The sequence below is a fragment of the Calonectris borealis genome, chromosome 3 (genome assembly GCF_964195595.1).
Source record: "Calonectris borealis chromosome 3, bCalBor7.hap1.2, whole genome shotgun sequence".
In the NCBI taxonomy this organism is placed as follows: Eukaryota; Metazoa; Chordata; class Aves; order Procellariiformes; family Procellariidae; genus Calonectris; species Calonectris borealis.
Window position 1 is genome coordinate 102,310,707 of NC_134314.1, and position 15,141 is coordinate 102,325,847.

Genomic DNA, 15,141 nt, shown 5'->3' on the forward strand with positions numbered 1-15,141 from the left:
TGTCTTTCATCTTCCATTTCTGTTGCAGTTGTTTGCCTCCTGTTTTAATTGTGTTTTTTACATCAACTCAGAATCCCTCCTTACTCCCCTTCTACAGCCCCAAGTTACGTTTGCTGGTATTTGTGGTGATGAGAGCTGTTAGGAATGGCATTATCGGTTGCATATTTCAGTCATGAAGTCCACAGTCAGAACTAAAAATACCTGAGGTTCGTGGCATTACTTTTCAATCCTTTGGTCACGTCGCTTGTAGCCACTGTTCCTTGGGCAGTTCCCAAGGATGCATCAGAGGGGAGGTTAGCATCCATCCTGCTCTGAGTTACAAATTAGTTTTCCAGTCAGATCTCTCGGGTAGATACTCCAGAGAGGCTTGAATCTGCTGTAAATGAAAAGTGAACAGAAGGGAAACCACGAGTGTGTCAGCACCACCATCTTCTTTCCAGAATCCTGTGATAAATCAGATAACACTGTTCCGAGAATTGCTTGCTTACTAATTATTGAAATAACATTACCTTTTCTTTGTGTCTGTAATTAGCATTTCAGCTTGAGTCTAGGGCTTGATGATAAATGAGCCTTGTATGCTATAGGTTCAGTAAATGATAAAAAACTGAAGTCTGTGTTTGCTTAATCTCTTCCTCCATAAAACAAACAAAACTGAGCTGATCTCTAAGTAGAAATGGTGTCAGAAATGATGTGGTCTAAAGGAGGAGGTTGTTTTTATTTTTATTTCTCCATTTCCTCATCGGGTGGCTCACAGGACATGTAAACAATGCAGTAAATAAATACTCTGATAAGTCCAACCTTAGCTAAGATAACCATGGAAAATCCGTTTATGCGTTTCTAAATCAAAGGATAAAAATGCATCTCCTACAAACTGGTAGGAGAATTATAGAGCAAGTCTTTAAAAGCATGATCTGGAGCAGCCTAGATTTCCAGATAGCACACTCTGAAACTTAATATCCACATAAAACAATTGATGAAAAATGTTGATGTAAAAATATCGTGTATCCATTTGAGGTAAGTCTTTGAGAGAGAGAGAGAGTAGGCTGAAAAGCTAAGGCAAGCTCTATAAAGTGGTACTGAGGTTCTGTCTGCTGTGCCGGCTTGTGGAGTTTGAGACTCAGAACTTGATACGTGGGCATCGGAACAGCACTGTGTCTGAACGCAAGACCTATCTGAGCAGAATTTATGCTAGGCATGTTATCTAGTTTGTTTAAAGATATGAGCTTGTTCTGAAGATGTTGGAGGTCTTTTGCAGACTGTTTGGAGAGATAATGCATAGAGGCTTCTCTAGATGACAACAAAAGGGAAATCACAGATTTTAGCAGAAGTCTGACGTTTCAAGAAGAGAAAGAGAAACTGGTGAGCAGACTGTGGAAGGTTATTCCAGAGGGGAACCTCAACGGCTCGAGTAAACAGGACTTTAGAATAAGTCCACTGCTACCTCCTAGCAACCAAAACTTTTATGAGGTTCAGTTGGCGCAGATCCACTTGCTTGAAGGGCAATTATGCATAATTCATGCTAGATTCAGGTCACTGTGACCTCAGACAAAATTGGGACTTGAAATGAGAGACGATTCTTGGACTCCCTGTTGCAGAACCCCCAGTTCCTTCACCCTCGTGCAAAGCACTGTGCCAGGACACCAGTTGGGTCATGGGGAAATGCAGGCAGAGCCTTTTGGTTCTTGAATTGTCTGCGACAGTAATTCAAGCTCTATCTGTGACAGAGCTGAAAATCGTGTGAAATGGTCAGGCGTATAATGCTTTCAGTTGGAAGTGTGATGCTTGGTAACATTCCAGTAATTCTGAAGGATGACTGGAACTGGGCTTGGTCAACTGGTACGTAAGGTAGAGCCATAGATGACAAGCAAGTTTATCACCTTCTTCAAAGTGTTTCCTACTTACAGTGCATTCCCAGGAGAAGATTCTATGCTGTTCTACTGTGCCTGCTATAGAGAAGGCTTCCTCCCTGGTGCTTGTTAGGCACTCTCTGGAAACTCCTTTCTATTTTTCTGCTAAGAAACAAGCTGGCAATTTTGTCAGAAATAAAGCTTTAGCCATTAATTTATTTAAAAGGCCCTGTCCTTAAAGTGCTCTTTTTTCTTTTTTCCCCCTCCCCTCAGTTGTCCACAAAATTAAAAAAACCACAAAACTAACAAAACAAAAACAAAAAAACCCCCGAAAAACCCAAACAACAACAAAAAAAATCCAAACAAAAAAAGCAGGAAAAAAACCCCAAAATGAAACAAACGCCCCCAAAAAACCACTGGCCAAATAATTCTCCTTAGCCTACCTGGGAAGGGAGACATTACCCTAATCTATGTTTCTCTGTTTGTATTTCTCTCAGGTAAGTGTTAAGCAGGATGAACTTGCTCCTTGCAGAATCATATGTGTTTACTTTGTCACTTCTATATCAATAAAGTACTTTTGTAAGGTGTCCTGTGTGCTTTGTCACAAGTTGGTAAAATTAGAGGGAATGTTGTGCTGCTGGACCTGTTTTAGTGTGGGCAATACCTTGAAAGCAAAGTTAGAGGGGCTGGGAACATGCATGCTCCAAAATTTAGGCGGTCTTCTAAGGGAAATCATAGAAGCCAGTTCTCAAAGCTTCAGAAGCTGTGTATCTGTACCTGTAGGGTATTGGGGCGAAATGCTTATAGCTTAGCTAGGAGACCTTTTGGGAGCGTTGTTGTTATTTTTGCAAGTATTAAATGCAAAATCTGAATTTGTTACAAAAATGTGTCCATAAGATGTGCTTAGACATTTTCACTTGCCTGCAAGCTGAAGGCACCATGGTATTAAAAAGCATCGTCCTTTCCCCTTTTCTGTGCTACTTCTGGTTACGTGGAATACTAAGAAAGGAAATTGAGGATTGGCAAATACTACCTACTCTATAGAAAAGTCTGTACAAGGGAAAAGATTTCTATAGGGATGGCTAAGAGCTTTAAATGTAATGAAGAAGAAAATACTCAGTGGAGCTAATACTTGTGAGGAATAAATTCTTCACAGAAAGTTGAGAAAGCTACTGAGTGTCAATGTTCCTCTGAAAATGGTAAAAGTAATTGTAGAAGCTGAATGGCTTGGCATTTAATTATGTAAGGAACCAAAGGGGCTAAAAAAATAATAACCTGGTATATCAGAAAGCAATTTAAAATATAAGCTAGGGAAAATGGAATATTTCTGTCACAATAAGACGAATTCCACCACTGGCTGCATTGATTTCGTGTCTCGAGTTTTGTTCCAAACAGGTCTGTAACTGGGGGGGGGAGGGGGAGCTATACTTTTGTTCCCTCGACCTCCCAAGCCAACCCATTCCCCTTCTCAGCAAGAATGGTGAGAAAGATTTGGATAAATATACAAACAGGACTTAAGAATTTAATTAGCTCTGTTGGTCGTTCAATCTCCAGTTGTCTGATTTAATTGTCCCTTTCAAAGGGATCATTTGAAGCAGAGCTCCATATGCTCTGTGAATGTCAGTAAACTAAGCTTGTTAGCGTACAGTGCGAAGGCCAAAGCTGAATTCTTGTGGGTATTCACAGCCTTTAATAAATAGCGCGGCAGTGCTGAGGAGGAATCGTTCCTTACGCCCACTCGCCCTTAAGATGTTTCCCTTCAATTCAGAAATGAATATTCAGTTGAAAAGTTATTACACATCTTGTGTCTTTCAAAATATTCTTGGCACTGCATAGGAATCTGTCTGCAGAGGGGTGGGATGGGTCTTTTTTTTTTTTCCCCTCCTACCTTCTGCATGGAGGATCTGGAGCCAAGCAGTAGCTGTTAGACTTTTAAGTTTCCCTGCTTATTTGTTTGGGGTGGGGTTTTTTTTGGCCTGGCAGTGCTGTTTCCTGAGCTGTGGAGCTCCTGCTCCATCTTCTCGGGGCAGGGATGGCACGTTAGCATGGTACGAGAGGTCCAAGTGTTAGGTTGTTCGGATCTTAACAGAACTTGCTGTGAAGTGTTCTCAACTCTGCCAAACGGGAACAATTAGGGCTAAAGCTTGTTATGGGGAGTGCCTGCTTAAAGATTTTTTTTTTGAGTGATTGGGGAATTTAATTTAAGAGAGTGGCTGTTTTCCAGTAATTTTGTGAAGGGAAAGAATAGTTTGAGGATTTTTCAGGGAAGCAGGGTTGTTTATTGACATAATTTCTGGCGATGATTTTGTTTGAACAGTTTCAGTCACCTCATAGTTTAAAGTAAAGAACTGAAATTTTGCAAGAGTGTAGGCTTATGGTATTAAGAATAACGAAAAGAAGGGCTAGCTAAAATGTGTTGCAGGAGAACTCCTTGTACTGAATGATTGGATGATAAAGTGCCAGAGGAAATTGCTTGTAGATGAACGAAAGCCATGTGTGTGGGAGGAGGAGGGGGGTCACAGTGTGGCGTATGCCCTGATGAGTGCTGCACCAGGTGTTACTGCTCTGGAAGGAGCCTTTGTGATAGTCCTGTAAAAATGGCAACGTAACGATTGGTAAAACGAGTGTCAGTACTCATTAGTGAAGGAACAGAAAACAAAAAGGAAAGCATAAATGTGCCGCTGCATAAATGCGTGGTGCTCCCCTGTCTTCAATACCATGTGCAACTCTGGTCCTCCCTGTCTTCCATCTCACCTCCACCAGTCCACAAAATGTTGTAAAGAAGAAGAAAAATCCCAAGTATGGGGTGACAAAGAGCCACCAGGAGTCCTCGGTCTGGAAAGTAACTGACATGGAAGAGACCCACAAAAAGTACGAATGTCATGAAGAAGGGGATGGGGAGTGAGTGTCCACTGTCCTTCCAAGGAGATGAGCATGAAACGAGTGTGTGAGAGCTGTGAAGGGGAAGATGATGGTTTCTCAGGCATCGCTGGGGCTGTCAAGCTTGTACTGCTGGCCAGGATGCTATCCAAATTCAATAAGGAGAGGACAAGAAATGGTTGTGTGGCAGGAGGTATAGGTCATGGACCTGAGGGAATAGAGCTGACTGGAGGCAGAGGAGAGGAGACTGGCTAGGCACCAGAGGAGTGACACCTGGCATGACAGAGGAGAAGAAAATGCATCTTGGAAAGGGACTCAGTTTTGGAGAAAGGACTGGCTTAGGGAAAGAAAGGAAAGAAGCAGTCTTGCACAGGAGTTGCAGGAATGGGCAGGCAAACCTCTGCCTACCCAAACATGCTTGCTTACAAGGCAGGGATGGAGACAGGATTGCCAGAGTGAATCTGAGGTTCTGCTGTTGGCAAATACCTCTCCAACTCAGATGAGTGTTTTGCTAGCACGCCTTCCCTCGGCGGGTGACAGCCTGTCACTGCCATAATTTTACTTTATTCAACTTGACTGGTCTGCATAGAGGCCGTATTAGACTGATGGAAGAACCGTTCCAGCTTTTAGACAGTACCATGTAATGGAATATCCTTTTTAAATGACACCATACAGGTAAGATATTAAGCCAACCTCTTTCAGATTAAACGTGAGAATGAAAGTATGCTTTTATAACTTCATTTTAGCCTTGTTTTACATAAATGCACTTTATGAGAAAACTGTAAACTGCATTTCTCCCCCCTCCCCCCCCCAAACTCCTGTCCAGCTTGGTACATATGATGGATTTGCTGTGAAGATAAATTAAACTCCTGTAGAGGGAGGCTGTGTTGGATCCCCGACTAATTTGCTGCCGCTGTTTGAAGTTATGTAATGAAAGATGGAAGGAATTGCAAGAAAGAGTATTTTCTCCTGGATGGGACAAGCTGAGCCCTGCCTGAGGGAGCTGGGTTATATTCTGGCCAGTGCCGCAGAGCAGCCGCCTGATGCAGTCGCTCAAGGCATGCATCTCCTGGGTAGTCACCAGTTACGCCTATGGTGGTTTCTTCTAGTGTGAGCACCCGGTTGCTTTGTGTGACTGGTAGGCATCTGACCAGTAGCTCGAGTCAAAACAGCTTTAAACATAATCTAGCATTGTACAGTATCTGTTATCTAAAGTGCTGGATCCTACACATGAAAAACTAATAGATTTTTGAATTTGTAATCTATCTGTGCCATAGCATCTCATCTGTAAGATGTGTCGTTTGTCTAAGAGATGTACTGTGGAAATAAATGTAATATAATACTCCTGAAGCATTTCAAAGATGTAGAAATGAGCATATAAAAATAATCTTGCATGCATGAGGAATCCTGTCGTAAGAAGAGAATTTGAATTTCTAGAGTTCCTCTAAGAAATAAAGTGCAACCAGAAAGCTGAACATGGACCAGGGAAGGGCAACAAAATTATGAAGTTGATGGTTAAGAGCAGACTTTCAGTATGTGGGGAAAGACTGTGCTCTGATGTAGTTGTGTTAAGTGAACCAAATTAATGGTACATGATTGATGATGATAGTTCTGGTACTTTCAACTTTTTTGTTGCTGGTTTTGCCAGTTGATATTATAGTCTTTGTTGGTATTGCTTGTTTAATATATGTACTCTGTTGTTGTTCTTGTGTTTCTTATCTTAAGGTGGCTTACGTTCCCCTTTTCTGCTCCAAAAATAATTAAATACTGTTTTATCATGACCAGCCAAGTTAGATAATAGGATGCTTTGCTCTCGGTCACCCTTGTTATAATAGAAATAATGACAAATACAGTAAACTCTTGTTTCATTGATTTAAAGTAGGTGGGTTTATTCATTTCATGGGAAGGTTATCAGCTTATGTTTGTGTATGATTAGGTAGACAGGCGGCCACTGAGCAGGAGAAGAGAAATCCCAAATGACCTTTTTTTTTTTTTTTGTATTCTCCCAAACACATTTTGGATGCTCTGATGATGATCTATAAGAAGTCTGAGTTCCCAATTTTAACACGCTTCTGTTACGTTCTTAATGTCAAATGATACAAATGTCCATCCTGTTAAAGTAAATACGGCTATCCTAGAAGGGTGTATGTCTAACATTTCACTTCACTTTGGTAAAGGATATGTGTATCCTCGTCTTTGATCTGTATTGTTCTTTTAATATCTAAAATCTGCTGTGCAGCTGAAACATTGTCCTTGGAAGCACGTGGCCTGTGCCAGGCACACTTGGCCAGCCATTGGAGCACATGCGTGGCCTTCCTTGGTGTCACTGCTCTTCATGGTGGTTGAGTGGGGCATCTTCATCGGCCAGACAAAGGTTCTCCTCATCCGAACTTGCCATTAGGCCTTGGAGCAGTAGCAAAAGTTCAGGAAGGGGATCAGCATCTCGGAGCACAATGTAGTCACAGCGGAGGCTGAAAGACCTCTGGGAAATGGCTCTTTATGGTGACCTGCAGCCAAGGGGAACTGAAGTGTTGCAACAAAAATGCTGCCCCCAAGCTGCTGCCGCAGCCTCATGCCACAGGTAGCATAACCGGTACTGGTGATTGTGCCATCGCTCCTAGAGCAGCACTGTGTCTTTCTGCTTCTCCTTAAATCTGCTCTGTGAAGGCTCCTGCAGGATTAATTCAGCCTTCACCTAGAAATCTTCTTCTCGTGTTGCAATAACTTGCAAATAGGTGAAAACTTTTGAGTTTCTGAACTGTAACGTGGCTGGAGAAAATCCCCATTCTTTGGTGTGTTGCCTAGAGTTTTACTGCCATCCTCCATTTTACCACTGGAAAAATACCTAGTTTAACTTTCAGTGTGAAGCTTTGCTGATCGATACGTTACAAGCATAGTAAAGTTCAAGAAATTGCCTCCATTACTATCTTGAGATGAGAAATTGATTTAGCTGCATTCTCTCTCTGATAATTTGTCTGTGTTTTACGTTCCCATAAAAGGCATTATGTGCTCCTTATTTTCCAGCAGTGTCATCAATCCTAATGAAGAGAGAAGAACGAAAATTTATATTGTGTGTATGGGACAGCTGATCTCTGACTTAGCTCTTAATTTGTAAATGTTGCTGTAGGCTTCACTTCTCAGTTTCTCCTTGCTGTGCTTCGGTTATGTGCAAAATCTAGGGGCCGGGATGAGAGCAAAACTGAAGAATATGGCAAAGGAATATAAAGTTAGATTGCTTTTTAATCTAAGCCTCAAAAAATGAGATGCTGATTAAAATTTAATGAAAGGAATTAAAACCTCATTTATGAATTTTATGTATTTTTGCAATGTTTGGTCCTGTGTTAATTACATTGGGACTGTTTTCAGTATTTATCAGCCATCAGTTCACTATCTCTGGCTCTAACATGCCCAAAGTTTTATGCTTTAATTATGGTATTACGTATGAGAGCTTTGCACGTATCTGCTAATTTACATACAACTGCATATGAGTGGTATTGTAGCTCTGATGATGAAGGTGGTATAGTGGGAAAAGCAGCCAAAACAAATAAGAAAAACAGGAAAGGGTTTTCCTTGTGCATTCCTGTTGTTGCTTTTCCCAGTGTCCATCAGCCTAGCCTCTGTAGGAAGCTGCCAGGGATGGTTTGTCTGCAGAATTCTTCGGCATTTTTAGGCTAAACACTAGCATTCGTTGTTCCAAAGCAGATGGATAAATGAAAAAGAAAGCAAAACTATATACTGTGACTTTGGTCGCTCCTCATGATATAGCAGGTTTTTTTTTTTTAATGAAATTTAAACATCTTGGCAGCTATGTTACACGGGGGCAAAAAAAAAACCAACACCACTTTCTCTTTTGGCTCCACTGACGTTAACCTCGGTTTTTCCCAGTGTCTCTGAGTATTTCCTGTTACAAACACAAAGCGATGGTATACACCTGTCAGTCATCCAGAAAATTCAATATGCCTGTTACAGACCTGAAGGTGTTAAATACCAGTATAAAAAACAAGTTAGATAAAGCATTAAGTACATGTGGGCTTATTAAAATCTGTCTTACTTCAGCGAAGAGGAAAATTCACGGGATTTGCTGAGAAAAGCCATCAGCAGATAGGGTGCAAGCAGGTGATGAAGGGTTTGCTTGCAGGGACGTTTGTAGAATTTCAGCTCACATTTATAGCAAGACATGGACACACACAGGTTTTAGTTACTGGGACTCAACGCAATAATGTTGAAGGCAAAAACTCACTTGGATCCAAGAAAATCCACGTGTCCCTGTGTAATGCTACCAGCATTTACCATCAGCGAGGTGTTCTGTCGAAGAAAGATGTTTTAGGCAGGTCAGGCTTTGTAAGGAGCTCCGCTGCCTCCCATGGTGTGTGTTTTGATGGAGTGGGTTGGTATCTGGATTGTGCTGTGGACCTGTCTGTTTCCTGTGGGCTTGGGGGGAGTTGAAGGGGGAAGCAGAGGCTGGTGTTGGGCAAGGCAAGGGAGCTGCTTGGGTTCATCTCCCCCACCTTGCTCATGGGCTAAGGGAGGGCACTTGCTCTGTGCAAGGAACTGCTGGTCTTGCGGGGTGGCTTCTTGCTGTATGTAGTAGTGTCATAGTGCTTGGGACATATTATCAGAGATTTTTAAAGAATAATTTAAACAAGTGAATCTAGCGTGAAGGTGAGAGGAGGAAAATGCTGATTGAGGTCACTGAGGTTATCTGTGCCCTTCTCCCACAAGTGGTTGTTTATACAGTTTCTTCTTAAGCCTGGAATGACTTTCCAAAACCTGGCAGGGCTTGATGCGAATGAAGAGTTTCCCACTGGCGTCAGTGAGCTGTGAATCGCACCTTAAGCTTCCAGGCTTGTTTCGTAGAATCATAGAATACCAGGTTGGAAGGGACCTCAAGGGTCATCTGGTCCAACCTTTCTTGGCAGAAGCACAGTCTAGACAAGATGGCCCAGCACCCTATCCAACCGAATCTTAAAAGTGTCCAATGTTGGGGAATCCACCACTTCCCTGGGGAGATTATTCCAATGGCTGATTGTTCTCATTGTGAAAAATTTTCCTCATGTGTCCAGTTGGACTCTCCCCAGGAGTAACTTGTACTCATTACCCCTTGTCTTTTCCATGTGACTCCTTGTAAAAAGGGAGTCTCCATCTTCTTTGTAGCCACCCTTTAAATACTGGAACATGGTGATGAGGTCTCCACTAAGCCTACTTTTCTCAAGGCTGAACAAACCCAGTTTTCTCAGCCTTTCCTCGTATGGCAGGCTTCCCAGTCCTTTGATCATCTTTGTGGCCCTTCTCTGGACCCTGTGCAGCCTGTCCACATCTTTTTTTGTATAGCAGGGACCAAAACTGAACACAGTATTCCAGGTGTAGCCTGACTAGCACTGAGTAGAGTGGGATAATGACTTCTTTATCTCTGCTGGTGATGCTCTTGTTGATGCAACCCAGCATCCTGCTGGCTTTCTTTGCCGCAGCAGCACACTGTTCACTCATATTGAGCTGCTGGTCCACCAGGACCCCCAGGTCCCTTTCCACAGAGCTGCTCCCCAGCCGGGTAGATCCCAGCCCATGCTGCACTCCTGGATTATGTTTTCCCAGGTGCAAGACCTTACATTTTTCTTTGTTGAACTTCTTAAGGTTTTTGTTAGCCTGCTCTTCCAGCCTATCCAGGTCTTCCTGCAGAGTGGCTCTCCCTCCTGAAGTGTCTGCTTCCCCACTCAGTTTGGTATCATCGGCAGACTTCATCAGGGTACACTTGATCCTATCATCCAGATCACTTACGAAGACATTAAACAGCGTTGGGCCCAATATTGATCCCTGGGGGACCCCACTTGTGACAGGTTGCCAGTTTGAAAAGGAGCTATTGCACCCTTGGGTGCAGCCTGTCAGCCAGTTCCCTCCCCACTGCACAGACCACTTGTCTAGACCATAACGCATCAGCTTCTCTAGGAGAAGGCTCAGGGAAGCTGTATCGAAAGCCTTGGAGAAGTCCAGGTAGACAATGTCCACAGCTCGCCTCACATCAACTGAGCAGCTTACTTTGTCATAGAAGGCGATCAGGTTTGTCAAGTGTGATTTGCCCTTGGTGAATCTGTCCTTGCTTTTCCCAGTCACATGCTTCATTTGATTTGTGATAGCCCCCAGGAGGATTCGTTCCATAACTTCCAGGGACTGAAGTAAGATTGATGGGCCTATAATTTCCTGGATCCTCATTTAAGCCCTTTTTGTAGATGGGGGTGACATTAGCCTTCTTCCAGTCTTCTGGGATGTCCCCCGATCTCCACGAGTTCTCAAAGATTATGGAGAGCAGCCTCGCAACGATGTCAGCCAGCTTTCTTAAAACCCTTGGGTGTTCAGGGCCTTCCCTAAAAGCCGTCGTGGCAGCAGCACCTACAAAAACAAATGTGTTGTTTTCATTTAAATAATTTAAGATGCCTTGTCTAGATATCTCTTCTGCACTGGGTGACAACTTGATTGTATCTCCCGCACCTTTGACTTTCATTAATCCCTCCCTTCCTGATTGCTGTGCCTTCTCTTGTTTGTGTGATGCTCGTCATGTAGGTTGCAAGCTCTGGGCCAGCAAATCTCCTCTCTGTGAGAGCATTCAGCCTGTCTTTGGGTTCTGTCAAAGCAGCGTAAGATGCCGTGAAATCTTTACGGTCTCTGCAGTAGTGGCACAGTCTTGTTTTATTTATTTCATCAACATAACCCATTCCTCATTTTGCAGTAGGCACCAAGCTGAGTAAGAAGAAAAGATGAATTTACTTGTATTTCAGTCTGTAATTTGAAGGACTGTGGATGTATCAATCCTAGAGATTTGATAATGAAGCAGTCTCTCACTACTGGTACAGGAAAGAGGTTCGTGGTTGTTCTTTAAGGGAGTTATAGTGCTGATAGATGTCCTCTGTAATAGTGACTTGAAGAACAGATACTATATTGAATAGAAGTTAGTATTTGGTTGTGTTACAATAGGAAGCTCATTCTTGCAGGTCTGCTCATGGTTTGGGGCAAGCTGGTAATATTTTATAAGATAATCACGTGGGGGGAAAAACTAATTTCCATTCTTTTGCTTTATGTTTAGATACATCATTCTGAGATCACAGAATGAAAGCAGCATGAAATGTTATGGCAAAGACAGCACAGCAAGATACAGGAGTCTCACAAATCCTCAAAAATCAGGTAATGTTGCAGTATCATATGTCCGCTTTCTATGAGGCTGGCTTGTTTAATGAGGCTCAATGCTTTTTGACTGTTTTCCAAAATTTGGGCTTCTGAGTCTCTGTGGCTTTATGTGACTTCTCAAACATTACTAGTTGTGTGTTGGCTTTGTGTCCTGTAAAATGTTACTTTATGTACCACAGTATGTATGACACAGGAGATCCCCACACATTTAAATCTTTCTTAAAGGACTATCTTGGCTATATAGTCTCATACAAGCAAAATGGACATTACCTTAAATTAAAATAAAAAGAAGCAGCCACAGTGGTCAGTTCTGCATAGCCATTGGATTTTACTTGGCTCCATTGCTAGCTACCAACATGATGTGTTTTATAGGGATTGACTTTTCAGAGAGTCCTGCAGCTGCATTTCTGAAAACTGTCTCTTTTGGGGGAGACACTGGGCTCAAAATAGCTGTTCCCTCCCTACTGAAAGCTTAGCCATATGCTATTTTCCACATACTACTACTTCTGCCTGTTTTTTTTTTTTAAATTGTTTATCTGTCTCAGGATGTTTCCTTCTTGCCTGTTTTTGCAAATCCTAGCATATGTTCTCTGACTGTTTCACAGCATTTAGAGTTACGGAAAAAGGCGATCACATTACAAGCTTCAGAGTGTAAACACTGTAGAGGTCAGGAAGAAACTGTTTAAGTGCATTATAAGGATGCTCACCTTATACTAAAATTGTATGCTTATCATGGCTGTGGTCCCAACAATAGCCAATGGATTGATGTTTGAGTGGAAAGGCATAAAAATTTCCCCTCCTCCCCCAAATCAACAGCAGTGACCAGAGGTTGTAATGTAGCCACATACGATAAGTGGGCAAGATCTAACCTGTCTGTCCTAAGATCTTCATGCCAGGGTCTTGTCATGTCTGCAGAATTAGGATCTTGCTGGGGAAAAACAAGTCACTCGGTTCAGTAATAGAAATAAACTAAAATATGAAATTGAGGGCAGTTTTGATAATAGGACACGTTTATTTTCCAGGAAGCATTTGAGATTATTGCCCTTGATGTAGGACTCAGCAGAAGGTACTACAATTTATTTCATCTAAGCAGTCAGTAAACCCAGATTGGCTGAAGAGATTTCAAATCAAGTTTTATAGACAGCTTCAGCCTTGATCAAATATGCAGTAATGTATTGGTGAATATTAAAAAAATCGTGTTTATCACAGGTGATCAACCCCTTTAATTAATGCTGTCTTCTGTGCATTTTTTAGTCGCTTAGTCATGGAATATGCAATTCTAGTGCCCTTCTGGCCTTAGTCAAGGTTTGTATTTTATTTTTATTTTTAATTAGTATTGTAAGGAGAACACATCATTTTATATTTGCCATTTTTATGAAGTAATGTGATGCCTGTTTCAGTCGCAGTTCTCCGAACCCTTCAAAGTACCTCGAAACCGTAATGCCAATTCTCTGACAGCAAAGATAATCAGATTTGTTGAGGCAATCTTCTTCGTTTCTTCGGGACTCATGGAACTGTATCTCCCTTAAACTAAATTGAGTTAATGGCTTTATTTAGAAATCAGCCTTCTCTTCTTGAATAACCAGAATTCTGTTAGTTTTGGGGAAAAAAAGTTTTCATTAAATTACCAGTGCCTCAGAATGCGTTTTCTACTTATAACTTAGATCAAAAGGAGAGGAAAATGTTTCTGCTTGTTTGTCTTCCTTTCTCCTCCCCCTTTTCTAGAGACTTTTCTGAGATGATCAACTCTTGGTTTTGCTGTTGGGTTTTTTTGTTGCCTTTTTTTTAAACTTCATTGAAGTAGAGAAATTGCTCGGTTCCCCTCCCAATGCTGTTGTTGCTCTCCCCTCCCCCAAGTCCAATATGTTCTTTATTAAAATGAATTAGGACATTCTAGTCTCTCTTAAGAGTGGAAATGGGAACAGCTTAAATGAGCAGCCACATGAGACTCAGCAGCCTTTCAAACTGTACTGCAGAAGGAGCTCAGCTGCAAAGGGAATGATAATTTTTGAAGGATTTGTGCAACTGTTGAAGAATTACCAGCATTAATATTAAAAAGCAGCTAATCTGTTTTTCCCCTTCCATTTTAAGAGCTTTCTTACTATGCTCTCTATAAAATCAGTGTACTAAATATTTTGCTTCCTTTCAATCCTCTTTTCACTTTTGCAATTATTTTATTTGCTTATGTTCTCATATACTGAAGTGGTATTTTGTTGGTGGTGTTTTTGCCTACCAACGCCAACCTTGGGGTTTGTATTTAGATATGGATGTGGATTTGAGATCTCCGCCATTCAAAGAAAGCCAAAATTGAAGTGCAGTAGAAAACATACGAGCAGTTGTATCTGGGATTGGGATGAAAAAGTTTTCAGCCCTATAAGCATTTGTCCTTGAGATAGCTATAGAAAATTACCGTTGGTTCTTGAAATCCATATTGTTATTTCGGTGTTTGTTCTAACCAAAATAGCCACGAACCTGATACCTTTTGGCCCTTGTTTTCAGTCTCTGCCTCTCTTTATTGCTATATCAGATGTCTTCAGGGTTTCTATAGATATTTAAAAAAAAAAGTAGATCTTTGAGTTATTTTCTCACCTCTCTTTCCCCTTTTCTCTTTGCTAGTTCACCCAACCACCTTGCTTGGCGTTAGAAATTATTCATTCTGTTTCAGTACTGTGCTGCTTTTTTCACGTGCTTATTTCCTGTGCCAAAAAAAAATGGAGCTGGGGCTTGAACTGTGGCTAAACGAAGAGTTACGGAAGCAAACCTGTTATCTAAACAGCCTGCAATAGCACAGGGGTCTCTGAAATACGCCACTCTTCCTCTCCCAATTCTGTGCTTCTCAGCCATCCAGCGTTACCGCAGTCATCACATCTGAAGATGTAGGGGTAGTGCCAGCTTCGCTCCTGAGAGCTGGGTTTGAGTAATGCAGGTGCGTCCGTTCTTAGGTAGCGTGCCCTTGGTTTTTAAAGCCGCTCTTCTTGGTGGGTTCTTGGTGCTGGTTGTACATTGGTAGTGCCCAGCTGAAAATCATGTCTGTCTGTGCTATTGCTTAAAGGCTGGGTTATGGTCAGCCCGCGTGGCAGGGACTGCTGGTAGCATCAGTGTTAGCAGAACGGAGGGAAGGAACTGCTGTATATTCCTGTGTCTGTCCTAAAGGAAATCAGAAAGCAAGATGATGTGAATGATGGCTGTCTTGATTTAGGAATAGCTTAGCAGAAGCTCTCACAGTTCTGAATAACAA

At 41.9% G+C, this 15,141-nt stretch overlaps 1 protein-coding gene across 20 annotated transcripts in view; it reads left to right on the forward strand.

The window, feature by feature from the left end:
• TRERF1 (transcriptional regulating factor 1) overlaps positions 1–15,141 on the forward strand; it is a 101,064-nt gene that overhangs the window by 60,433 nt on the left and 25,490 nt on the right. For all 20 annotated transcript variants that reach the window (XM_075146959.1, XM_075146967.1, XM_075146971.1 and 17 more), the window contains one exon: positions 11,803–11,900. The gene's annotated coding sequence lies outside the window, so the exon portion shown is untranslated. The remainder of the gene's footprint in view (positions 1–11,802; positions 11,901–15,141) is intronic.